Below are 21,072 nucleotides of genomic sequence, written 5' to 3'. Positions count from 1 at the left end.
AAAAAGGAGAACTCACATTTTCCCAGACCTGTCTGAGTAAACACAATGAGCAGAAATAGTCTTTGAGAAAGATTTCCCCCATCAGTTGATTTCTGAGAAACCTTAGTCTGATTTAAATAATTAGCTATTAATAGAAGAGAGAAATAATCATTTTTCTTACCTAGAGGTAGAATGATAGGTAGGTGGTAATTAATTGGGAAAGAGTGGTGTTAGGGGCCTTCCAGAGAGAGATAAAGTGGGGAGTTGTCCTTGGCCAAAACAACTCTATTTGTACCTGGCAATTAGTAGCTTAAATGTTGATTTGACTGATTGTTTCCATTTCACGTGGCCATTAGGATCAGAGATTTAGAATTAAAAGAGATCTTAGAGGTCATGTGGTTGTTCCCTTTTTTTCAAAATGAAAAACTGAGGCCAAGAGAAATGAAATGACTTGCCAAAAGTCACACAGTAAGCATCTGATCAGAGTTAGGAATGGAATCCAGAACCTTTGTTTCTTTCCACTGCACCATGCACCTTAGGATTGGGGAGTTATGAAGGTGATGTTAATTCAGGGCAGTGAAATTTAGAGGACACTAACAGTTCTATCCTGATGTGTTCATCCTACCCTCAGTGTGTAACTCAGGTGAACTAACTCAACTTCCCTTAACAATGCTACCAGTTTATACATCTGATTTCTTTCCTTCTGGTAGCTGCATTTTTCATCATTTCTTCAGTAGCATAGAAATCTCTAGGTTTTCCAGGGTATGCCACCTAACTTCTGGGTTGCACCCTAAATGACCTGCCCCCAGTGATATCTTCCTTTACACTATTTGTCCCAGACAAAAATTCTTAGTTAAGGCACTATTCCTTTTTGAGGGAATTATCCCTCAAACCATTAACCATTAGGTTAAGGTAAAACAAACTTAAAGTACTCAACAACCAACTTATATAGTACTGAACAATAAACAAGAGGGTAGAGGAGAGAGGGAAAAGAGGCTGAAACCTTTTAATTTTCCAAGCAGTTGCTTTGAAACAAACTGTGTGAATATAGAGAAGAATATTGGAGTTCGCAAAGGAGAAAGGCCCCCTTAAGTAGACGGGGAGAGAAGAGGGAAATAATATAATATCATTATATAAATGGTGATATAATTCAATTCAAAATCTTGGCCTTTTTCATGATAATTCAGAAATGTCTTATGTTTTTACAGAAATTCCGGAGAAAATAATTGTCTCTTTAAGGTTCAGAAAGTTGAAAACAGTGGGATGTGTAGAGACAACATACATGATTTTGAAATAAGGTTTCCTCCGGAATGAGCAGACCCAGATAAATTCTGGAAGGGCTAGAAAATTTAAATATACAAAATATAAAAGGATATGTAATATAAAATGATATAATTACCATAATATATAATAATCAACCATAATATATAATAATCAACCATAAAAGGGCAAAAGCCTACTTCACTGTCAATTGGATTAGAATCGCATATACCAGTAACTTAAGCATTGGGTTTATTTAGTATGCTGATAGAGGGAAGGAGAAAAGCAATAAGGACGTTGTATTGAGACCAAAGTGAAGGAGAAAAGCAGAAAAACTGCTGTTTCCGCCCGGTTTCGAACCGGGGACCTTTCGCGTGTGAGGCGAACGTGATAACCACTACACTACGGAAACCAGCTGCGAGCACACTTCCCACAACTATTAATAATGAGAGGAAGGTAGCACTGGCCCAGGACTGCTGACACACGAACTCCACCTTTGCATGAGGACTACAGTGTGTGTCGCTATGCAAGTCACTTAATAATTAACTTACCAAGTTTCCGTTATTTGAAAAGCAGCCATACCCGACACAGGGCAGACGGTCCAACTCTTCGCAAATTATAGTCTAACTAGGGCGTGAGGGAAGGAGGTTTGGCCTCAACCCACAGACATCCTCAAATTTTAAGGAGGCGCGGGCGCACGTATTTCTCATCCGTGCCTGCAGTGAAATTTAAAGGGCACTTTGTCCTATAAACTATAATGTGGGGGGGGGGGAAAAACATAACACGCCCAACGTGGGGCTCGAACCCACGACCCTGAGATTAAGAGTCTCATGCTCTACCGACTGAGCTAGCCGGGCAACTGAAAGCGTGATCCGCCAATTCCTTTTTTCAAAGAGTTATCAAGTTGTCCCAAAATGCTCGACGGCTTTTTTTCCTTCCTCCTAAGAGAGCAAAAGCACCAGCAAGGAAAACGCCCCTCTTCGAGAGCCGGACTCCCTGCAGGCCGTGAAGCGGACTCCGTCCCTATCCTGCCAGCGCCCCTTCATTAACTGCAATGCTAAATAATTCCTCAATCTCGCCCGGCCGCCCCGTTAGCCCCGGTCTTTCCCTCCTATTTTTCTCCTCCCTCTCTCCACTAATCCTCTCGTTTCGAGAGGAGCGCCCAAAATCAGGTCACATCAGGTCAAGGCAACCAGCGGGCGCCGCGTAAGGTCTCTTGAGGGTAGCGCGCCGCAGGTGGGCAAGCAGCCGCAAACCTGGCTCGACGCGGCTCCGCGTTCAACAAAGCTCATCCAAAGCCGAGCACGGTGCGGAGGGGCGGGGTTCCGAAACCACACGCCGAGTGAAAGGTTAAATTTGAGGGCGGGGCTTCGCGCAAATTCTCTCTGCTCATGTGAGTTCCCCGGCGGATCCGGGGAGGGCGCTCTGCTGGAGGTTGTGGAGTTGAAGATGCAACGGCGCAGAGGCCAGGGAGCAACAGAAAGCAATCGGCTGTAACCTCAGGGTTCTCTGTCTGCGTCCCGCATTCTTCAAGCACAGCGTGCGTTGCTTTCTCCTGTTTTCTTGGATGGTTTTTTCACTTTGCAATTGGTGAAGAAAACGAAAAAAAAAAAACGAAAACCTTCCTGGAGATGCCGGGGATCGAACCCGGGGCCTCATACATGCAAAGCATGCGCTCTACCACTGAGCTACATCCCCTACTTAGGCGAAAGGGGCTCCTCTGTCTCCTATTTGGTTATATAAAGAATTGTAACCGTATATTTAAATTGCTATTCGTAAAATGAGGGAAATAAAAGAAAACAAGAAGGGAGAGGGGAAAAAAGGATAATCTCATTCTTTGAGAACAGCAATTTAACTGCATATTTGTTACCAAGCTTTTTCTTTTTTTTTTCTGTGGGATGGGAGGAGGTGGGAGGTACAAAAAATTTTTTTTTCCAACAACCATATAGATCTTCCTATGCAACAAATCTCCATGAAAATGATGAGTTTACATCTGTAATTATTCCCTTATTAACTCTTGCAAGGACCATTGCGGTAGTCTCCTTATTAGTATCCCTTGCTCCATGCCCTCCCACCTCTCACTGATGTCCATCACTTAGGCATAAATAGGGTGGTGACAGTACTCTCAGAACCTTTCAATGGCCTCCAAAAATGCCCATAAAATAAAATCCAAACTCCTTAGCTTAATGTAACATCACTCTCCCATTCTTTCCCTTTTCAAACTACTCTAGTCCCCATAATCTAAAGTTGCTACAAACTCGATGTTTGCCTGTTGCCTGGTGGCCTTTTCCAAAAGCCTGGAATGAACTCTTCCCATCATCACCTATTGAATATGAAATGCTATCATAGTCATCCAGGAAGTCAGCACTGATTTCCCTAACATACTGGAAACAGTCTTTCCTCCCCCCGATCTTTCCAACCTTGAAGACAAATTGTTCAACTCAATATTCCTTCCTTTCCTGAAGGGGCCCTCTTTCTTCCTTGAACCCAGGCTCCAGGTTCAATCCTGGAGTATCTGGCCTCTAATGAAAAGCAGGAGAACTCTACCAGGAGTGAGGAACCTTCGAACCCAGGCCAAAATGTTGCCCTCTAGGTCCTCAAGTTCGGCCCTTTGATTGAATCCAACCTTCACAGAACAAATCCTCTTAATAAAAGAATGTATTCTGTAAAACTTGGACTCAGTCAAAAAGCCAAACCCAAGGACCTAGAAGGCCACATGTGGCCTCAAGGCTGAAGGTTTCCCACCCTTGTCACTCTAAACTCTTCTCAATCTTTTTGAGGCTTTAAACCCTCAGTCTGTTGCTTCAAATGGTCCCTAAACATCCCTCCTCCACTTTCAGTTATTTAAAAATCAAGTTGTGGTTTATGTCTAGCTCTCCCCAAAAGGAGTAAATAGAAAGTTACTCAGTGAACAATATAAATCAGATATGGGACAGGTATTTGTTTCCTGCACATAAAAGAAACACTAAATATAAAATATAAAGATAAAAACCTCACAAAACAGTGACATGGGAATCCATAAGAACTAAAAAACGGACTAACTTAATTTATAACCGCTGTTAACAGTGGTGGGGAGGAGGGACTGATATTTAAATCTCATCCAAACTTAGAGCAATTTGCTGGCCTGCTGAGGAAGCATTTTAGATTTCACTTAATCCCTGCACTGGCTACCTCAGAAGTCCATGTCTTCTGGCCAGCTAGGCCAGGAGCTTTGTTTCTTCCTCCTTCAGTCATTGTCATCATTGAGGAAATTTCTCCTTGTCTCCAGTCAACTTTACTCAATGAACAAAGGACTTTCAGACTTGTAGAACTCATAATATTTCACTTAACCCTGGACCTGTCCGCTTTGAGCCTAAAACATTGTCGGCCTTCAGGAAAGGAAATATTAAAAAAAAAAAAAAAAAAGAAAAGAAAAGGTAACCAAGGATTCTGGCTAATGGAACATCTCCACTCTAGCTTCCACTTTAGAGTAGGGGTCATGATTTCAGGGTGAGGAAGGGCCAACCAATCCTTTCCCAATCATTGGAAGCCTTGGAGTTACCTGATGCCAAGGAGAGGGTCAAAGGAGGGTCCAGGAGCTCTCTGGAAGTTCTCTCTTCTCATAGATGATGCATCATCCTGCTCCCCTCCTGTCCCACAATCACAGGGTGAGAGGAAGACTAAGGAACCAACTGCAGGGTTTTATGCACAATACCAGAGCAACCGGTCTGTCCCCAGTCATGGTCGAAATCAGCCAGGGAGTTTATCATGCCCAAAAGGCCCAACCCCTGAATCTCTGTGATCCTGGAGTCCCCAGAAGCTTCCAGGAGTGTTTCCGGAGGATCATCCACGGGATAGCCCCTGTAGGCTAACAACTTCAGTTACATTTATGAAGCACTTCTGGTGATTATGCCCCTTACTACTTGTCGTTTAAGTATTTGTTTCTTTATCCCCTTTCCTTTACAATTTAGTAAATTCTTTGAGAGCAAAGATCATTTTGGTAATCTTGGTATAGATAGTGTGCTCTGATTCACTCTGCCAAAGCTGGGCTGATATACCTTCCTCTCAGGGTTCTAGGTGTACCCTTGTTGCCGTCCGAGAGGTTGAGACCCATCAAAGACTGAAGTACAGGATGGGTCATCTGGTATGAATTCACAGACTCAAGCATTCTTTAAATCAAAGTGGCAAAGATTTATTGTTACGCTTTCCAGTGATCAAGGATTCTTGAGGAACCTGCAAGAGACTGAGGATGGAGCTAGGGTTTATATGGAAAAGGAATGCCAGGGACACTGATGAGGTAATCTAAAGGTCCAGGAGTCTTTGGGAGCTATAGATGGGAAAGTACGGGGAGCATACCAGACAGGGAGGGAAATGACAGAGGTATGGATCTTTGGAGTCTGGGAGGAGAAAGAGTCCTTGGGCCAGCTAAGGACAAAACTCCTTGGGCTAGGCAAGTCACCCTCCCTCTCTGCCTTGATGAGAGAATGCGCTGCAACAAGGGAAAGCTTTCTCACAAGACAGGAACTTACTAAGGAATTGGGAGGCTTCCAGAGACATGATCTGAGGGCTGGGGCCTGACCAGCCCAGCACTCTTTCATACAGCTTTGTGTAGCTGCACCAGGAAGAGAGATAAGGGTCTTGCTGGGGTCCAAGCATGAGTAAATTGCTAGGCACAGTGTCCTTGGGCTGGGGAGTGATTGTCAGAGACTGTTTCTGAGACTAGGGAGAAATTGGGGTCCAAGTACAAGCACAAGCACTCAAACACAAGCACCCAAGCACCCCATCATCCTGAGGAGTTTGGGGGTGTTTTCTAGTGCCTGAGCAGTTGTGTTTCCCTCCACATTGTTGGATGCCAGTGACTAGTACTCCAATTCCATTTTACCACTTAACATCACTTAGCTTTTACAAAAGGATATTTACCTCAAAGATATAGCAAGAACAGAAGTACAAACATTTTCCAGCGCCTGGGAACATTCTCCCCTATTCTACTCTGGGGAGGATAAGTCTCCTGGGAGAGCCAGCTCCCACTTAACACAGTTTCTACATAACATTGGGTCTACCAAGCTCACATACTGTGAGTTGTCTCAGCAACTTCTGGGCTGAGTCTCAAAGCTCACACACTCTACTCCTTGCAGCATCGGTTCTAGCCTGGCTCCAAGACCCAGCATGGTCCCAGTCTCCTGAAATCTGGGACTTCCAGTGGCTCATAGAAACTTGTGACTCATAGAACTTTCTAAACTTACAAGGAAAAGGCATCCAAATTAATTTCTTTCACCTAAAATGTAAAAAAACAAATGGGGATACAAAAGGACCAAAACCATAAGTAGACCCCAGAGGGGAAAACAGCCAACACCTCTCCCCTTAGAACATTGTAGACACCAGCATCCATTGAAATCAAACCAAGAGTATACAAAAAGAATGGCTCTAGTCAACTTCCTTCCTGTTCACCAAGTAGTTAGCCAAGTGGAACCAGTTAACATGAGCTCCAGTGTTTCTCCAAAGCACTTGGATTACATGTCTTCATGTCTTCCCCTAAAGTAGGCCCACAGCCTCTTTCACATGGGGAGATACCATCAAAGGTGCTCTCTACATGCACCAGTCCCCATTACATTTGTATTTCCACCCACTCTCTTCCTCACAATCCCTACCCCTCATACATTTAGCTAGAGTAGTGTTCTAACACATAATTTTAAAAAAATGTATATATGTAAGTGTGTGTATATATATAAATAAAAATTTTTGTGTTGATACTATACACATTTCCTAACAAATACCCCTATAAAGGTACATTCCCTGAAAGAAAGTTTATCCTTTGCTAATGGAAAGGAGGGAGATATCCTTTAACTTTCACACTATGGTGCTAACATTGTCTGCTTTATTTGATTAGAATCTAATTTGACTTTATTTTTATCTTTCTGTGATGCCATTGATTTGGTTACCTTCTCAACTGAAACTGGTCAAATTCGTCTGTGCCTTCTTATCTTGTGTCCTGAATCCATACAATATGCTGGAGGCACTTGGGTTATCTGTTATCTTTTCTCTATACATAACCAGCTTAAATCCTTTTCTTATCATGCATAGCCCTAATAATATTTATTTTGTTGCTTCATTCTTGTGAGTTATCATTGGTAACATGATAGAAGCATGCTCACCATATTTGTCTCCAATTGTCCTATGCGTCACTTGAAATTTTTGTTCTTCTGAAATTGTTGTAATTCATGATCCAGCCATTGCAACACCAGAAAATATTGGTATTAAAGTGATGGACCTTTACAGCAGGGAATATTTTGGAATCACTGCCACATCTTTCTAAAACAATTTAGTTAGTTAACTGGAGACAAAGTAGGTACCTATAGATAGAATAATGGTGGAATAAGCCGTGGTATATGAATGTAGTAGAATAAAAGTGTATATTAAGAAGTTATAAATATAAGGAGTTGAGAGAAACATGGGAAGATTTGTGTGAACTGAAGCAAGGTGAAATTAGGAAAACTAGATTGTATACACTGACTACAATAATGTAGATGAAAAGATCACTAAATGTAAGCCTGAGTAAGTGAAAAATTACTAATATTGGCAAATAACAGGTAATGAAATATAACTCCTTTTTTGGCCCAGAGGCAGCTAGGTGATACAATGAGTAGAGTGCTAGGCCTGGAATTAGGAGGACCTGAGTCCAAATCTAGCTTCAGAGACTTACTAGCTGTTTGACTCTGGGCAAGTCAAGTCATTTAACCTCTGTTTGCCTCGGTTTCCTCAACTGTAAAAAGGGGATGATAATAGATCAAATGAGATAATAAAAGCCTCTTCTCTCTACTCATATGCTACTGCCCTAGCTCTGACCTTCATCACCTTTCACCTAGACTATTGCATTAACCCTTTTAATTGGTCTCCCTGTAGCAAGTCTCTCCCCTTTTTAATCCATCTTCCACACAATTGCCAATGTGATTTTCCTAAAAGTACAAGTCTGATCAGGTCACTTCCTGCTTCAATAAACACCAGTAGTTCTGTATTGTTTCTAGCATTAAATGGGAACTTCTCTTTCTAGCTTTTAAAGACTATGAAACCTGCTTGTCCCTTTGGCAGGTTTTTGCTGGGGGTGCCCTCCTAACATAGACTATTCTAATAAAGATTTATTAAAGATGAAGAGGGCACCTAGGTGGTACCTAGTGGCTAGAGTGCTGGGCCTGGAAATCATCTTTGTGAATTCAAATCCAGTCTCAGACACTTACTAGCTGGGTGACCCTGGGCAAGTCACCTGTTTTAACCTTGTTTGCCTCAGTTTCCTCATCTGTAAAATGAGCTGGAGAAGGAAATGGCAAACCATGCCATTATCTTTGCCAAGAAAATCCCAATGTGGTCATGAAGTCAGACATGACTGAACAACAACAAAATAGATGAGAAACCAGGTAAATGATGGAGCAGTTGTTGCTGATATCTTCTTAGGTACCTTATTTTGATCTGTGATCTTTTCAGTTTAAAAAACAAACAAACAAACAAACAAGCCAAACTTCCCTTCTTTGATGCATTGAAAATGGATCCTTAAGTGTCTTTATAATTGTATCACCTCTGGTTTCAGAAAAAAACCTGGGAAGACTTGTATGAACTCATGAATGAAGTGAGCAGAACCAGAACACTTTATACTACAAAAACAACATTGTAAAAACAAACAACTTAGAAAGACTTAAGAACTATGACCAACTCAGTAATTATTCATTATTCCAGGGAACCAATGTTGAATACTATTGACTTCCTGAAAAAAAAGATGATGGACTAAGTACACAGAATAAGATACACATTTTTGGACATTGCTGATGTGGTAATTTGTTTTAATTGATTATGCATATATGTTACAAGGATTTTCTCTTTCTTTTCAATAGGAAAGGGGAGGTGAGAGAGAGAGAAAAAAACATGCTTGTTAATTGAGAAAAAAATTTATTTTGGAAAAGAAAAAATTCAGCACGGATTTGTTCTATATTTATTTGATCATATCAAGCTGCTCTTCCCAGTTTAATCTTAAGTGTGTTGTTCACCTTGGCTAACAAAATGGTAGGACAAAATATTCCACTAATTTCATTCATGAGAAATGATCACCAAAGGTATAATAAATTATATGACTCATTTATATAGTGCCTTAGAGTTTTTCATAGTATCACAGTAATGAGGTAGATGAAGTTTGGAGTCTGAGTTGTCTGGAAAGAATTCAGGAGGCATATGTTCTTCTAGTCAAGAGAACTTTATTGACACAAAAGTGGCAGGCTAATCCTTAGGGGTACTAGCAGTTTGAGAAAAGACAGGGGCTTGCTTTTATATACAAGGTTTTGGCACTCAGCTAGGGGTGGGTATGCTCCTACGTGGGCAATTTACCACAGGAAAAGGAAGGCTGGAAGGGGAAGCAGGTATGCTAGGTACATTTCGAAATAGATCAAGGATATGTTCACAAAAGCAGGGGATTTAGCTTGCAACATTCAAGGATATGGCCATAAACCATAAGGGTTAGTCACGTACACAGGATACTGGCTAAAATAACAAGGTTACAGGTACAGTGCCCTCTTACTGGGTAGATTTAGATTTAGGCAAGGCTCTCATTGTTGCTGGGCAGAAGTTGGCCTTATCAATGGTATCAGAGATTAAAATGAGTCTTAGAAATCATCTAGTGCAGCTCCTTCCTCCCATAGATGAAGAAAGCTAAGGCTCATAGACATGAAATGACTTGCCTACGGTCACATAGAGTGAGTAGGAGAGCCTGAGTTTGAATCCAGTTCTTGTTTCTACTGCCCCCACAAAGCACCTCACCTATTTAATAGAATTTGATTGAAGAATGTATGAGTTGGATTAGACTCTTCAGAGTCATTTCTATCACCAAGTCTATGATCCTTTGAGGAAGATTTTGAATTTGTTCTTCTACTCATTTTATAGATGAGGGAACTGAGACTGCTTTAAATGATTTAATTATGATAATTTACCTACAGTCGGTGGCATAGATTAGAGCCTATATATATCTCTCTTGATTCCAGGTCTAGTGATCGTTCCTCTACAGCAATGATTCTCAAAGTGTGGTCCATGACCCATGGGGGTCAAAGAGACTTTATCAGGGAGTCTGAGAGAGCAAAACTATAATAATACTATGATTTTATTTGCCTATTAAAATACACCTCTCTTTTCTAACTATCTATCTGAGTGAGGCTGAATTTTCTTTACATACTTCAACTAAAACAATGTTATAACAGATTGAATGCAGAAATGAGAATCCAACTATCTTCTATCAAGCAGATATTAAAGAGATTTACAAAAATATGTAAAACAATGCCATTTTTCTCACTAAAATTTTTAAAAATAGTTTTTCTTAAAAATGTTATTTGTGTTAATACATAATAAATATATTATTTAAATGAATTAGTAAATGTTTTAAAATTTTATCGGTTTTAATTTTGAGTACAGTAAATATTGATAGCTATAACTCACATAAATAAAAACTCTTTGAGGTCTTCAATAATTTGTAAGAGTGTAAGTAGGTGGGTCCAGAAGGCCAAAAAAATTGAGAACCACTGTTCTGTACCACACTGCCTTTGAAATGCCATTGTATTTGGCATCTATTTATTGGCTTCTTTGAGGTTTTAACTTAAATGTGCTCCTGATAATCTGGTTTAGCTGGTTCTTATACCATTCTCCAAGCTGTTTAATTATGCAGTCAATTTCTTTTAGATGTTTTGTGAGGCAGTATGCTTAGAGTCTTTTATCATTCTCCAATATGTTTGCTGTAAGGTTGGCAGATGAACTTGCCCTCTAAACCAGTGGCAGTCCCATGTCTCCACTTTACAAGCAGATTAAATGGCTATAGCTGTTTCTAACCTTTTAAAAACTTCCATGTTGTGGTGATTATATTAAAAAAAATTATTTGTTATTCTGAATTTAAACAAACCAAATAAAATGAGTATTTCCATGTATATAATATAGAAACATATTAGAAACTTCCTTTTTAGTTCAACTAGAAATATTAAGAAATATTCTTTTCTCTAGGCTAAAAACTCTTTTCAGACTTCCTGTGATAACCAAACTTAGCTCCCATCTGGTAGATAAAGCCATTGCTTTCCCTACCCACCTGAAGTAAAGGACACACCAAAAGGCAGAGTCCTTTTTTTAATTCAAAATTGAGTTACTGATAGTGTGGAACTCTGCTTGAGCCCATTTGAAATGCTCTCTGATTGAATCCCAAAATTAAGCTGACTGGGAGCATTCTTCGGTTTATGACTGATAAGGACCAGGTGTCTTGGACCAGACACTATCTTGATAAAGGGCACTTCTCTTATCTTGTTTTATGGACACTATCCTGTTATGATGCTCTCATATTTATGACACCACCTTGTTTATGGCTGATAGAAACCAGACACCCTGGGGGCACTCTCTTATTCTATGGAAACCATTTTTGGCTTCAAAAGATACAGGCATCCTGAATCAGGGGCACTCCCTTACTCCATAGGTATATAATCTGTGCAGCCTGGCCCCAAAGTGAGCTCATTTCCAAATGAACTCCCATACATGGGCACATGTATGTCTGCCACTTTGAGAAAAGTAAAAATGTGCGTACAGTCTAATTTTGTTTAACTTTCTTAAAATGAACTCTGGAAGGCTGATAATATGTAGGGACAAAATCCTTCAGGCCTTGAGGGATAGAATCCAGAAAGTACAAAGAATGTTAACTGTTAACTGACAATAATAACTACGGTTAACTGAATGTTAATCCTGAACTGCATTTACACACACACACACACACACACACACACACACACACACATTCAATTAATCAATCAATCAATCAATCAGTCAAAGATAATATTTATTTGATTTGTGGCAGCCTCTTATTTTTTGGCCTTCTGAGAAGGTGTCTTTTGATCTGGTTCCTTCTTAGGGCCTCTGCCCTTGGCCTTTCTGATCCTTCTGACCTGGGGCTGCCTTCTGGTCTTCAGCTTTCTCAGAGGCAGAGACTTGGCAGAGACTTTTGAGGCAAATGTAATATTCTGGGCAACTCCCTTCTTAGGAGACTCCTTCTGAATAGATGCCTTCTGGAGCTCCTTGCTTGATAATTGTTTCTCATTTTGGACAGAAAGTCTCATTTAATTCAAGGTCTTTTCCTTGTTCAGGATTCCTATAAATGTTATCTTAAATTGTCTTGGAGTAGAGAGTCATGTTGGAGATCATAGGGGAATTATGCAGATTTGACATTTATTTTCCTAAGCCAGAAATGGTTTGAATATTAGATTAATGTTAAAATAAATAAAATTGTTTCTGACAAATGTGCCTAAAATTCAGAGCATAGTATTAATATATGCTTTTTCTTTGACAATAGTATAACAGATGAAGAGGACTGTACGTGAAACTCTGTATATCTATTGTGTGTATATATATATATATATATACATATACACACATATATACATATACATACATACACATATATAAATCCATCATGCAACTTTTAAAATTGCCCTATTTGTTTGTGATTCTTTCTAGCCTTACTTCTCATTTGTGCATTTAAAAAACATGCTTCAAAGATTTCTTCTTCCTACCTTCCTTTCTTCCTTCCTTCCTTCCTCCCTCCCTCTCTTCCTTCCTTCTCTTCTCTCCTTCTTCCTTCCCCCTCCTTTTATCCCCTTTCAAATTGGAAAAAGGAGAAACAAACCCCTTGTAACAGATATGCATAGTCAAACCAAATAAATTATGGTCATTGAATTGATCAGAGGTCTTAGGTCTCTCAAAATTGTTCTTCTTTGTAATATTGTTATTGTACAAATTGTTCTCCCGAATCTTCTAACTTTATATCAGTTTATATACAAGTCTTCCTACCCATTAGATAATTTCTTACAGTGCTACAATATTCCATTGCATTCATACATTGTAATTTGTTTAGCCATTCCCCAAATGATGGGAACTTCCTTAGTTTTCCAAATCTTTTCTATTACAAAAAGAGCAGCTAAAACATTTTTGCCCATAAAGATCCTTTCTCTCTTTCTTTGATATTCAGTATCAAAGAGTATGCATATTTTAATGACATTTTTGGGTATAGTTTCATATTGGTCTCCAACCTGACTGGACAAATTCCTCCAAAGTTCACTAATATGCCAGAAGCTCTTTTCCTGAAGCGCTTTAAACAGTTATTTTCCTTTATTTAAATCTCAGCTAATTTGATGAGTGTGAAAGTAGAACCTCAAACATGCTTTTATTGGTATTTATCTTATTAGTTATTTGGAAACTTTTGTTTTTTTTTTTAAATGTGGCTATTGGTAGCTTGGTTTCTTCTTTTGAAAATTGTTTGTTCACATCCTCTGACCATTTGTCTTTTGGGGAGTGGCTTTTGTTTTTATAAATTTGAATTATTTACTTATATGTAATTTGAGCCCCAAAGCCCACTGGTAGGGGCCTCTTTCCTCATTGGAGGAGATCAATGCCGTTCACAAAACTTTTTTATTTTGTATAACCAAAATTGTCAGTTTTATCTCCTGTGATCCTCATGAATTCTTCCTTCTTCCTTTTGGATCAAAACTCATCTTAAAGAAGTTTTTTTTTAAAAGTCTCAGTGTCATTAAGTCATGCATCCATTTAGAGCTTGTTTGTGGTGAATATTTTGTATTGGTTAAACTTTAATAAACGGTAGCGCTCAAAGTCCATGTTGTTCTTTTTGTCCATTTCCCTTTTTTGGAACTGATAGCTTTATTCAATTTATTGGTTTAAGAGTGCTATAAACCAATTCAGTGTTTTTATCTTTAGTCTTTTTTTTTTTTGTTTGCTTTGCTTTATCTATTTCCCTATTGTGTGAACTTTCACTGAGGAGGGCTGGGGAGGAGGAAAAAGAGAAGTGAAACTCACATTATTTGTGCTCTTAACAGATCTGATAATTTTATATACATACATAAATTTAGGTTTAGCGGTAAGGGATGCTCAAATAAGTGAATGAAATAGATTCTGGAATTGTTTCTTATGTACTTTCATATGTGTATATTTACATTATAGTTTACTATATTAGATATGAGATAAGTTTATATTAATTTATAGATCAGATATAATTTGTATATGTAATATGCATTGTATGTAAATATATAAAATTCTAACCACGAAGGGGAGCTCTTGAGTGAGTTCATGAGTTCAGAGCTTGCAGTTCCTAGGTTGCTGTAGCACGTTGCTATGGTAACTGCACAATCAGTTGATAGCCTCCAGCTAGGATACTGAGCCTGAGGTGATGTGTGTTCTCATTCTTCCCTATTTTCTCTAGAGATTGTAGTTATCATAAGCTAGTGGAAAATCTGGCATCTCCAAGTGTCTCTGATTAAAAGGGTCAGCAGCTTTCCTTTTTCCAACTGCATGCTGCTTCTGGTTCAATGTCTTTTTACAAAAAGTATGGAAAATAGGACTAGATAGTATATTTTGTCTCAGGTACTTCTGCAAGATTTGTGGTACAAATACAAGCTCCTTCTCTTTGCCTCTATGTTCTATGGCTCTAGCCCTAGTAACCAGTAGTGGGAGAATCCTTCCTCTTTCCCTTATCTATGTATTCCTTAATCAACACATCAGCTTGGGTCTTCTATTTTCCAAGAAATATTTTCTCACAGGGTAGATGTCCTAAAACAGAAAGTAAACATTTGAGAAAACAATAAAGCCTCCAAACCTGGCTGTCTCTCAAAGAGCCTAGTAGGGTCAAATGGAGGCAGGGAATGAGAAAAAATGAATATCACATGTAGGCCATACATGGTCCGAGGATCCTTAACCAAATCCCCACTTACATTGATCAGTTTGGTTGCTAGAGTTTGGTTACATCTCCTTCTCAGAATTCTAGAGGTACTTTTGATGAGTCAGGGGTGAGTCGTTAATGCTATTGTCTCCAGTCCCTACCAGTGTGATATACCCAAAGATTATCACTTAGGAAACAATGAGTCCAAAAAAAAAAAAAAAGAAAGTAAGGAAGAAACAATTAGCTTTAAGTAGCTTGCAGAGAGGGATATTTACTGATGTATTACAGTAAGAACAGTTGGTACAACAATCCCCCTTCCCCTCCCTCCCCCAAAAAAGGTTGTGATACGCCCTTCCACAAATATATATAGTTTTAGAGAAACTAGGCTCAAGATTCAAGAGCACATGTGACAAAGGAGTAACATAACTCCTGGCTGCTGGAAGTCCTTTTCTTCCATTTGTGGGGTACTCAAGAAGTTCCCCTTCAATATGGTGAATTTGTGTCCATTTGTCCTTGGCTCTTGATGCAGACACTGCCACTAACTGATCTAGGGACTCAGCTAGGACACCAATGGAAAGATGGGAAATCCAAAATCTTCCATTTGAATCTGGCGTAGTCTTACTCCTATCAAATATGGGAAAGGAGATCTTTTCAGGAATGTGCTGAAAAACCACACTTGCTTTAACTTCTGAAGTACTCTAATTCTAGCTAATTCAATGTTTTTATATAGAACCCAAAGGGCATCTATCCTTAAGTCAGTTTAAGTAGATTTCCTGTCTGGTGTCCTTTTACCTTGTCAAATGGTTTTCAAAGACTTTTTCTCGATTAGTTTAAGGCCTATGATTGAACTTGATATATTAGGTGTCTTATAACTTAATTTAAGTGAGGTGGAGGGACCTGACTGAGTAAATATCAATCAACATCACCCTTATACACAAAGAAATTTGACTCGTCTCTGGAAAGGGAGAGGAAGGGACAGGGAGAGGTAAGGGTCATTGCTTTTTTGTTCCTAATTCAGATTGGCCAGCAATTCAGAATTAGTCTGGACTTTAGTTCATGCTCAAAATGACTCCACTGTCGTCAGTACTAGTTCTAGAGCATTATTGTTCATGTGGGCCAGTAATCACTAATGAAGGCTTCTGGTATCTTCCTTCTTTTTCCTACAAATTCTTTTCAATTTGAAGTCACTTCTCTCTCGCTTTCATAAAACTATTTCTTGTAACACTGATGTATAATTAAGTAAAACACATCAACACACTGACCAGAGTCCACGTTTTAACTGCTGGGGATGAGGGGGTCGGGAGAAAGAGAGAAGGTATATTTAACAGCTATAATGACTATTTAATCATTCAATCAGTCAATAGGCTTATATATTCAATAAGGGAGATATTATGCATATATATGTAGACGTGAATATGTAGACATAAACATAGAGACAGACATATACAAGATAGAAATATAACACTCCTTTTGAGCTCACTCTTCCTATTCCTACTCTTCCTGGCCAGCCAAGTCCCCAGAGGGCAATTGACCTCTTATCTCCTCAGGATCCTAAAACCGTGAGGTTTGTGGCTTCTAGTACAATTGCTTATTCGCCCCTGATCGGTGTCTTCTCCCCAGTACTATTTAAGCCATTGATATCAATTAGTTTTTACAAAAGGATATTTACTGAGAGGTATAGCAAGGACTGAAGCTAGGAAAGCATCCCTCAAAATCAGGGTTGCGTTTTACCTTCTTTACATGCTTAGTTTCTGGGAAGAGAAGGCTCAAACTGAACACAAAAAGGTAGTGCGGTAGTTATGCAGGTAAGGTGTGTGGCTGAGAGGTACCTCTTGGACGCGGAATCCTTATGTCTTTGCAGAGTCCCTACCAAGTTCAACTATGGTTGGAGGTGTGCTGGAACCAGCTTGAACTAGTTCAAGACAGCATATTGTTAAATTTTCAGTGTGAGCACTTACACTTGGAAATCAGCAAATGCTACAAATCAGGGCTTGATTTATCATTTTGCTAATTGTTTAGACTTAAGAAACTAATAGAGAAAATCTTTATAATGCAGATTAAATTTAAAAGTGTGTCATGCATACATTTTTCCTCCGGGTGTGGCACAACCAATGGATGAGTAGCTCAGCTGGTTAGACACTTGTAGCATATAATGTCTCAGCTGCTGGGTCAATCCTCTGCTGGGCTTGGTAAATAAAGTAGGCTCCTCCTCAGGGTTCATTCCTCACTGGGCTCAGCTACTGTTGCTACTGGCTCCAGTGGTGTCTGTCACTGATTCCAGTTGCTGGACATGTGATAACTCTTCTGATATTTCAAAGCTCACAAGGTTGTAACTTGGTCAATTCTGTCTTCGAATACTCAGGAAACAACAGATATGAGAGACAAAAGAAACAGAGGTACCATGCGTCTAAGGATTCATAGAAAGAATAGACACAAGAAACGAAAGAAGTACCATGTTTTCATGGACTCAAGTTGTCCAGGTAGAAGAGCCTGCTGCTTTTCTCCTATCTTGTAATCCTCCTCACTTAAAACCTTCTAAGGAAGAGAGCAAGAGATCGTCAGCTCCCAAAGGCAGAAAAGGATTCAAGGGCCAGGTTCAGCCTTTACTGAGTCATTGGTTCACCTCACTCCTCAGACTGTGCACCTTTAGTACATCTGACAAATTTCTGATGACAAATGTCATTAATACATAGTTACTTATGGTCTCTCAGTCACTCATAACTGGGAAGTAACTCTCCAAAATTCCACGTGTTGTATTAGCAGCAGAAAATGAATACTGGACATGCCAGGAAAGGCAAATTCATTGCTTATTTGCACATTAAGTTGCCAATTGATAAATAAATATTTGTCAATCACAACAGAAGTGTGTGATCCTTAGCATTCTTTACCTTTCCCAATGAGGTGGCCTGGATGATAAAGCCCTGGGCCTGGAGTCAGGTAAACCTGAGTTCAAGTTCTGGCCTTAGACATTTATTAACTGTGTGACTCTAGGCAAACCACTTAACTTCTGTTTGCCTCAGTTTCCTCAACTATAAAATGGGGATAATAATAGCATCTAACAGGGTTGTTGTGAAAATCAAATGAAATAATATTTGTAAGGCACAGTGTCTAGCACATAGTAGGCACGTAATAAATGCTGGTTTCCTTCCTTCCTCTCTTCTTAACTCCTTTTTACCACTCTAGTACCATTCCTGTAGAAGAGCGGGAGCTACATAGGAATGACAGTCATTTTGCATTTTTAAAAATTTCATGGTCCCTGTGACCAAAAAAATCTTCTTTAGCTAGTGACTAGTCTTGTGGGGATGATACACTCTTCATACTTAGTTAGTCTAGTCCTCAGACAATAGACATATGTGTTACCAGTTTTAATTGAAGTCTTTTCTACCAGAGCTTGGGCTCTGCTTTGAATGGTCTTTGAGAACCCAGGGTCCTCAGTTGAATAAGGCATTTAAGCAACTTCTGCGGAAGCTCTGCACATAATTGGTACTAATAAGCATTTGTTGAATTTTTGGGGGGAGGGGGAAGGGTAGGTGGTGAGGATAAGTCTATACACAGCTGCCTGGATAGCATAGCACTTTTACCCTTCTACTCTGAAGGTCCATACAATTTCTCTCAGGGCACGTTACTAGGATATTAATGCACTGAAGAGAGTTCCCAGTGGTTCAGGCAAATGAAGCTCCCTCCTCTGCTGGAGGGGAGAATCCCGTTACCCACGGACTTATGGAAGGAGTCCTACCTCTTTTGGGTTCAAAGATGAGTCTCTTTAACAACCACAGACTATCAACTTTACTGAGGGTGACAAAATCCTTCTCTTACCAGCCCAGAAGAGGTGGGAGAATCCTGATCCATTTCCTTGCATAGGGAATGAAAGCAGAACAATCCAGACTGTGATTTTGCTGGGGGTCAGTGGGACAAAAGTCTTTTTTTTTTTCCAGTCACCTTCAGCAAACCACAGCCATTGTGATTTGGATAAAATAGAAAAGCATGAAGGCGGGAAGTTTGGAAAAATTATTTTCATTCAGTTCCTTGTTCACTTGAGGAATAGAGCACTGGGAACACTTTGCCCTAACCAGGCAGGCACAATATGACCCAAGAACCAAACTGGATTTCTGACCACAGTAAAAATGAGAGTTAAAGGAGTGAGAAGAAGCAGAAGGAGAAATTATCTTAGCCTACATGTAGACTACCTTCTTGCCTGACTTAAGGAAAGAACTTCGTAATCATTAACTGAAAAACCTGGGTAGAAGATCTTTTTAGGGAGAGGCTTGCTAACCATAGCATCTACCACTGGATGGTGAACAGGGTAGCTAAGGGTAGCTCAACTGACTATAACTGAGGTTCAGTGAGAGACTGATGTGGTTAGCAGAGCAGTTGTTTTCCCCTGGAGTGGGGGCCAAGGTTTGGGAGAAGAGGGGGAAGAGACAGTTTGCTAAATACAGCACTCCAACGTTATAACTTGATAACTGAAGACCAATTGGATTGGAGATGTTATTCTCACCTCATCAGCAAGCCCCTCAGAAAGCAGAATAATGACATTGCCAAAAGATACCAGTACACCTCTCTACTGTTAGAAGCATGGTCAGTCCCTTCATGCATGTACCTTGGTCATAGATGTTTTCTTTGTATACGTGTATCCATAAGGGTACAAAAGCCTCACATCTTCTGTATGTATTTATGTCCTATATGTGATTCCTATAAGTATATACTCTTTCAACTAAGGGTGAGTATATTCTTTAGAAAACGAGTTCAAAGGTTTATGGAAAGATATTCTGTTTTTATTTTTATTACTATGGAATTTTATTAAAATGCCTTTACTTTGCTTGGAACTAAATCTTATGGCTGACTAGTAAAAGTAAACACATTAGTGGAGGTTCTTAAACAATGCTTTGGTTTGGAGAGGTTACTACATTTGTTATTTAAGTTGACCAGTGAGCTGATGGCTGAAAGCAGCTCCTACTTCACTCAAAAAAAGAAAAGTAGACAGTGGGACCAAAGCCAATGAGGACTTCCCAGAAGGCCTTGAGAATGAGACTTTTGCTTCACTATGCATCAGAGACTGAAAGAGGATAGAAGAGATTGTTTCTTCTGGGACAATCCCAGACATAAGGAACTTAAGTCAACAAGAATTTACTGTGTGCCAGACACTGTGTTAAGTGCTGGAAATACAAATAAAGAAGAAAACATAGTCCCTGCTTTTAAGGAGCTCACATTCTAACAGGGAAAATAACATACAAAAAATTGTTATACTATATATATATATATATATGTATATATATCTTGTTTGTATACATACACATATGTAGTATATATGTATATATACATTTGCATATACAAATGTATTTATATACATGTATAAATAAATGTGTATTTTATATGCATTACACAATGTAAATGGAAGGTCATTTCAGAGGGAAGGCAATTAGCAATATGCTAGTAGGTAGTGATCAGGAGATGCTTCCTATAGAAGGTGGGCTTTAGGGGGAGCTAGTTGGCAAAATGGATAAAACACAGGCCCTAAAGTCAGGAGGACCTGAGTTCAAATTCAGCCTTAGACTCTGCCATGTGACCCAGAATTTAAAAAAAATGTTGGGTTTTGAGCTGAGGTTTTAAGGAAGGCAGAGGTGAGGAGAGAGAACATTCCAGGTAGGGGGATGGCCAGTCTAAAGGAACAGAGTAGGAACATAAAGTGTACTGTTCCAGTAATAGCGAGAAGAAAGACAATATACCAGAAATATGGAAAGAAAAAAAAGAAAGGATTGAAATTGAGATGAAGGATGGACAGAAAGACACAAACACATAAGAGGCAGTGACAACCACAAAATGTGCTGAGAATTAAGTCAAGCAAAGAGAGGAAGAGAAACATCCAAACACGGGGAAAAAAAGAAAGAAAGAATTACCAGTAACTAAAAACTTGAAACATACGTATATATATAGTGAATGGACTGAAAATTGACTTTGTGGACCATATGATAATACAAATATGAATATATTTGTATTATACAAATATAATTGACAGATAATACAAAAATGAAAAGGAAAGAGAAGCGAAGAAGAATGGGAAATATGTTTAAACCACATTATCTATTTTTCGTGTTTTAAAAATATTTTTCTTTATTTTTACATTACCTGTA

At 39.2% G+C, this 21,072-nt stretch overlaps 3 non-coding genes across 3 annotated transcripts; all 3 read right to left on the bottom strand.

Moving 5' to 3' along the window:
- Positions 1 to 1,578: 1,578 nt before the first annotated feature.
- Positions 1,579 to 1,651, bottom strand: TRNAV-CAC. The gene has a single exon. It is a non-coding gene; the product is annotated as a tRNA-Val (tRNA).
- A 372-nt stretch (positions 1,652 to 2,023) lies between these two features.
- TRNAK-CUU lies at positions 2,024 to 2,096 on the bottom strand. Its single transcript has one exon. It is a non-coding gene; the product is annotated as a tRNA-Lys (tRNA).
- Positions 2,097 to 2,865: 769 nt separating this feature from the next.
- TRNAA-UGC lies at positions 2,866 to 2,937 on the bottom strand. Its single transcript has one exon. It is a non-coding gene; the product is annotated as a tRNA-Ala (tRNA).
- Between the last annotated feature and the right edge of the window lie 18,135 nt (positions 2,938 to 21,072).

This window comes from Vombatus ursinus, unplaced genomic scaffold (assembly GCF_900497805.2).
Source record: "Vombatus ursinus unplaced genomic scaffold, bare-nosed wombat genome assembly UNPS02005197.1, whole genome shotgun sequence".
Taxonomy (NCBI): Eukaryota; Metazoa; Chordata; class Mammalia; order Diprotodontia; family Vombatidae; genus Vombatus; species Vombatus ursinus.
Note: the sequence above shows the minus strand (reverse complement) of the source record. Positions and strands in the feature narration are given on the sequence as shown.